The sequence below is a fragment of the Nestor notabilis genome, unplaced genomic scaffold, assembly GCF_000696875.1.
Source record: "Nestor notabilis isolate BGI_N333 unplaced genomic scaffold, ASM69687v1 scaffold32205, whole genome shotgun sequence".
In the NCBI taxonomy this organism is placed as follows: domain Eukaryota; kingdom Metazoa; phylum Chordata; class Aves; order Psittaciformes; family Psittacidae; genus Nestor; species Nestor notabilis.
Window position 1 is genome coordinate 21,509 of NW_009928440.1, and position 6,489 is coordinate 27,997.

The window sequence follows — 6,489 nt, forward strand, 5'->3', positions numbered from 1 at the left end:
CAACCTGCCCATAATTAGCCTCAGGCAGTGGCTGAGTCACTCACAAGAGTCCGGGGTGCTATTAGGACCAGACACGCCACGACCCAGCATATAATTATACCAGGCACCACCGTGCGGAAACTGCTCCATTTAGCTATCTGACCCCATTAGACAGAAGCTGTTATTTCTTCTTGGCTGCAAGTGCTGTGGGTGCTCTGAAGAACACAGGTACAATTCTTACAGTGCAAACTCATCCACCCAAACTCACCTCTTTCTTGCTGAAACCAGAAGATGCCATCCTCTTTCCTGGTTCATCTGTGGGCTGCCTGAGAGCATCCCTATGGTCCAGAAGTAAAGAGAGATGCTGACACACAGCACCTACTCGATACAAGGCACAGGGAGATGCGTGCAGAAAGGCTAGGGAACACAGATGCTACAGTAGTATCTTTTTCATCAGGGAGCAATGATAAAACAATCACTGAAACAAGTCATGGAATCATAGAATAGTTTGGGTTGGAAGGGACTCCCAAAGGTCATCTAGTCCAACACCCTGTAATGAGCAGGGACATCTTCAACTAGATCAGGTTTCCCAGAACCACATCCAGCCTGACCTTGAATGTCTCCAGGGATGGCGCATCCACCACCTCTTCGGGCAACCTGTGCCAGTGTTTTACCACCCTCATTGTAAAGAATGTCTTCCTCACGTCAGAAATGTAAGAAACAAGCTGCTTCTATAATACAGGTTTTTATTTGGACATTTTGCTTCCCCTTCTCGTAAGGAGGACGGCAAAATTCAGATGGGAAGCTGGCTGCTGATGGCCACTGATCTTTCTACGTACCTCTGTGTCAATGTCGGTGAAGCAAGGAGAGTTTTCTGCAGCATCCACTCTCTGGCACAATGGAGGCAGCTGAATCAAGAGCAGGTTCAGTTGGCCAAAACACACAAGAAATCACCCTTAGCTGGCAGGACTCTACTTGAGTTGCAGCTGGATTTTGCAGCTGCCTTTTCCTATCAGGGCTTTAAGAGGAAATGCCTGACTTCAGCAGCAGCAGGGTGGCATTCCCCTCTGGCACTGCTCCTCTGTTGGGTACAGAAATGAACCTAGCCCAGCTGATTAGCAACCAAAGCCCATTAACTCCCACAGCCAGGATCTGATGGAGAGGAAGCAAGGGGAACCTGGGCAGTGGAGGAGGCTATGCAGAGTGACTGAGCCATGGAGGCCACTGAGGTAGTCCTCTGAGGATAAGCAAAAGAAGGTCAGTTTTTGTCACTCGTGGCTGTCATCCTGTCAGAGTTGAAGTGAGGTTTGCTGGGAGGGGTGCACAATGCTTGGGCTGCTGCTGACCATGCAGTTCAGAGAAGAAACACACGGCTCCAAGCTTGAGCTGCTACTCTCACACCAGTGCTACATCCCCATCGAAAGACACAAATAACCTTGATGACTCTGATATTTAAACAAGCAAAAAAACTTTGGCTGAAAGGCACAGTGGAATAAAGGAAACACGATGTCTCATTATAATCAGCTTGAATCATTTCAAATAAACACCAAGGAAATAAAACGTACCCTGTTTGCTGGCAGGCTTGATGGCTTACAAAGTGCTCGCCCCACCCGAATCAGGGGCTTGAAATGGAGCAGCAGTGGAACAGAAACTCCTGATACCATAAGACTTGCTTTTCCCTGGTACCGTGTTGCCATCCTCAGGGATAGTAAAAACATCATTAGAGTTTAAATAAGAGTTTGATGAAAACATGGAGCACCCCAAGGATCAATTTTCACCACGGGCAGCTGCAGCACGAGGCATTAATTCTTCACCCTCTCCGGTGACAGGAGAAATGCGGGGAGCTGTAGGCACAAATAATGTTAGACTTGTAGCGTGTATTTTGCTTTTCATGCCTGCAATTAAACGCTTGCTTTACTTCCTGTTGTTTAAAACTGTGTTTATTCTTTAGCACTGCAAGAAAAAACTCCTGTATTTTTTTTAATTTGTGCTGGGGACACGTTTGAAGGCCCATATTGTAGCCTCAGCAAGTGGCAGGGCAGCCGCCAAACCTTGCTTCCTTTGTTGATTTCTTGATGATTTAAGACCTATTTTCAGCAGCTGATCCCAGTTTCCCCCCTGCCTTTTTGCTTGGTAACTACCATTTTAACAAAATGGTGTTTGTGCTGTGCCTTGGAACCAAGAACTGAGCTTTTAAATTTAAGACAGGGAACAGAATAGGAAAAGCAGCACTAAAATCACTTACACGCCATGGCTTTTCAAGCAACCTGCTCAGAAATATATGGCAGAACCCTTGAGTTCCTGCAGAATAATATTTAGACTGCTAGTCTTTTATTTTATACTGGCTAAAATTACTTGCACGCTTCTGACATTTGTGTTGTTTATCTTCCCCCAGCACAAAGTTTGAAATTTTTCTCTGAATCCATAGAAATCAGGAAATAAAAATACTAAAAACCCCTGTACCTGACAGGGGGTACATGATGTACATGACATTGTTCAGACTTTTACTGGCTTTGCCTATAGGGACAAACCCTATTGTTTTTTAAAGTACAAACAGGAAAAGATATAGCCTGATCAATGGCTTATTCAGGTGCAGGCTTCCTTCAGAAAAGCAGAATACACTTTCCCCCTGCTGATGCCAGGAGGCAAATTAAACTAAGATTTGGTGCAAAAAATGTATCCAATGCTATCAGAATGATTATCCCCTCTCTTCTGGGTAACAACAGAGCCTTTCCTCAGAATTATTCTCTCGTGGACAATACAGTGCTTGGCTTAATAAACATAAAACAGTTTCTACAGATTATTTTTCCAGCAAATAATTGTATATTTAATGTAGGCCCACACCTTGTAGCCTTGTTAAAACATAAACCTCAAACTTGCTAAAAATAGAAGGATGAAACAAAATCGTCCCAGTACATTACAGACACCTTAAAATAAAAACAGAAAAGGAGATGACTTAAGGGATTTTCAGTAACATTTAAGAACTGTAACCTTAGGTTTAATGAGCGTTACAATACATCAATTACAGAGACATAAGTAATTTAAGGGAAGAGTGTTCACTGGCTGTCAGTTTGGTCACAGACTTCATTTGATTCACAGGGCAGAGACAGCACCCTGTAATTAGCAGTCATGGTCAGAAGCTGTGTCCAAAGCTCCCTGCAGCACGCCTTTCTCACAAAGCTGGAAAGGTGAGAAACTTCCCTTCTGCACTGGCAGAGGACTCACTCCTTCATCTCCATGTACTGCTGCTGAGTAGGCATGGTATTAGACATGGATTTAGACCTGCAGGGGTGGCCCTCAGGTACTACTATCCGTTTCTACTGCCTGCTGCTTCTCTGGTCATTATGGGTACCACCACAGAAGGATGTCCAAGCAACAGTCCCTGCTCACTACTTATTAAACAGGGTTTTGACCTCTGCTAAACCCCCTGCCTTGTATTAGGGAGCACTGCTCAGTGGAGACTATTCAGATTTATTCCCCTCTTTCCGAGGTAACAAGTCTCTGTGTAAAATCACCTGAAGTAGGACTGAAGGTACGATTGCTAAATCTTGTCTCCTGACTGAATCACCAAAGATGCTTGTTGCCACAAGCGCCAGACAGGATGAGAGTAAGGAAACACATAGAGAAACATGCCTAGTGAGGGTCTAGCAACGTGTAGGAGATCTGTGCTAATTCTAGCAGTGATTTCTCCTCATAAACTGACTCAGGCCTACTCTACATATGAATGGGAGGATGTTCAACGACAATACCAAAACCACTGTTGATTCAGCAAATGAAACATGCTAATCTACAAAGCAATGACCAGCACAACAGGAAGATCAATGAAGGCCAAACTACATATGATGTAGTTAACTTTTATTTATTCTTCCAGCTGTTTGTCCAGTCTTTCCAGCAAGTTCACAAAAGTCTAACTTTGAATCCGAAAGATTTGGTATTACTTCTAGTGCAGTGGATTATGTATGCAGATGAATAAAGGTGTGACTAAGTTTGCACTGTAAGGACTTTTGGAAATCATGCATTAATGGGGCTTAGTAACTAGAGATTTACTACGTTCTTTCATTCAAAATTATGACAGAGCAGAATTTAGGCTTTTTGATGTTTGTAACATTGCTATTTTTCTCTTATATTTTGTGGTTCTCATAACCCAAAGAAACTAGCCTAGGTCTGACTTTTCCTTTCAATTACATATATCACGTAACAGGAAAGAAAGTGCTGAAAGCCTCATTGCCATTAAAGCAGCCACAATGGATATGATAAAACAGGAGATAATAGAAATAACTCCAATTTACTAGATTAGAACTTCTGTGGGTAATTTGAATGCCTTCAACAAATGCTCGATTTGATACGAAATTAAACTCTCTTTTCTCATGTAATATGGTAATCCTCCTTGTGTAGAGATAATTTTTCTCATTTCTACGTCCTTCCTTCCAGCACCCATTTGTAGTGCTAACACCCCCACTACATTCTTCTGCGAACCATCAGGAAGGGCTCCATAAAATCCATAAAAAATTGCAGGTCAGAGCATACGGTGGCTTTGAAATAAAGAAAATGTTCATTCAATGTAAGGAAAATATCTTTTCTGCTGATCTAAAAATGGATAGGCTTGCAGACTTCATCTGAAACACAAACAGTTCCATTTCTACCCTTCCCCCCCCCCTCCAAAATGCTACCTCTTGCAACATGATGAAAAATTAACTGAAACCATTGGTTCATTTCCATATATGCTAGTGAAAAGTTGGTGAAACTACTGAATTCAACATAAAGAACTAAGACTACGGTGAAGGATGAAATTTTGGTTGAAAATGCACATTAACTGTGAAGAGTGGTCCTCTTTTTGAAACACTTTGTAATTTGTAACATTTGCTAGCCTTTGAATCATGGTACCTTCTGAAAAGAACACTCTGTTCATGAGCCAATCACTACAACACTGAATGAAACACAAGGATATAAAATGTAAGATTCCAGGAATCTACAGATGCAACTTGAAAGTTTGTTTTTTACCTCTTGAAGATGGCTAGAGATGGTTTATATCAGATTTTGAATACTATGAGAACAAATGTTTTACATTAGCCATGCTCCTTCTCCCACCCTGTTCACAAGAGTTGGCTTATTCTTGAATATGTGTGTGGCTTTGACTTTTACCTGAAGAAATGCAGATGTGGGATCACCCTGGTATACTGAACAACATGTTTTCAGTCATTTAAGGTTGTGCAGTTACAGTTTTGCTATTCACATAAAACCATTACCTTCCACATCTGCTGAAAGTCTTGGTTTGCATGCGAAAGCCTAATGCAATCCCTCCAACAGAGGGAATTCAGGCTCAGACCTTTGGAGCTGTTTATAGACCTCAGATGTTGCAGTGAGTGTCACAAGGGAGTGGGTCACAGGACAGAACATGCCCCCTGCTCTTGCAATAAAGCTTCTGATTTTGTTTGCAGCTTAATTTCCAGCCAAGAATTTCAGTATTAAACAGAAACTAAACTTTTGCCTATAAACTAGCTAAAAATACCTGTAGTTTCTAGAGGCAAATTATTTGCGTAATTCTTAATTATTAAGCTTTGCTGCTCAAACCCCATCTGTATTTCCTAGGTGGATGTTACCCTGGAAAGCACTAATATTAATGTAAAATAGTAAGTTTTAGAAAGGGTTGGAGAATATTGCCAATCAAATAATTTGATGAGATTTCATCACATAAGCAGATAGTAGTGCTATAGTGGATAATTTAGAATTAAATGTTTTCCAGTGCCACTGTACCGTCTGCATAATATTCATTTAGTTCCTTATATTTTAGCAGAAGTAGGGCATATTTTCCATACACTGTTAATTTTATTCCTTACTGGAAAGTACCTTGGTCTATTTACAAATTAATTTGGGAAGTGACATCGTGACAGTTAGCCCCAACTGGTGCGCCTGACATGAGTGTGAAAGAAAGGATGAATAGGTGGGATTTTGCATTTGGCATTTCAGAATTAGGAGAGGTAATGTTTCCAGTTATATACACCTAAAATTATTTCTGAGAAGACATATTGAGCTTAAGCATTAAGCGAAATATCTGTAGCCCTACAGTATTTCATCTGTTATTTTCCAAGACATCATTCATTCCTTTGTTGAAAGTTTGCACCTCAGCAGTATTTATCTTACTTGGAAAAATTACAGGTCTATGAAAGAGCTTTATTTTGTTATAATTATTTATATAACTAGTTCCTTGAGCATTGGAACTAAAGAAGTAGAACATTTTTGTAATAGCAAGGGGAGTTCATTAAAAAAACCACTGAAATTGTACAACTGGAAATAAAAACAAAGCATAAAAGCACAGCATTTCAATAAGATGAGCTTTCAACTGAAATATTAAAAAAACCCGCCTCCAACACCCTGCCATATTAATATCAGACCAACTTGAAAGGCACTGAGAATTGAAGTGTGCAACTCATATCCATACCTGTGAGAGTAACAACCACAGTGAGACACAAACCTCGCAGGCAGCACATGGCACTGTACAGTCCATTAGGC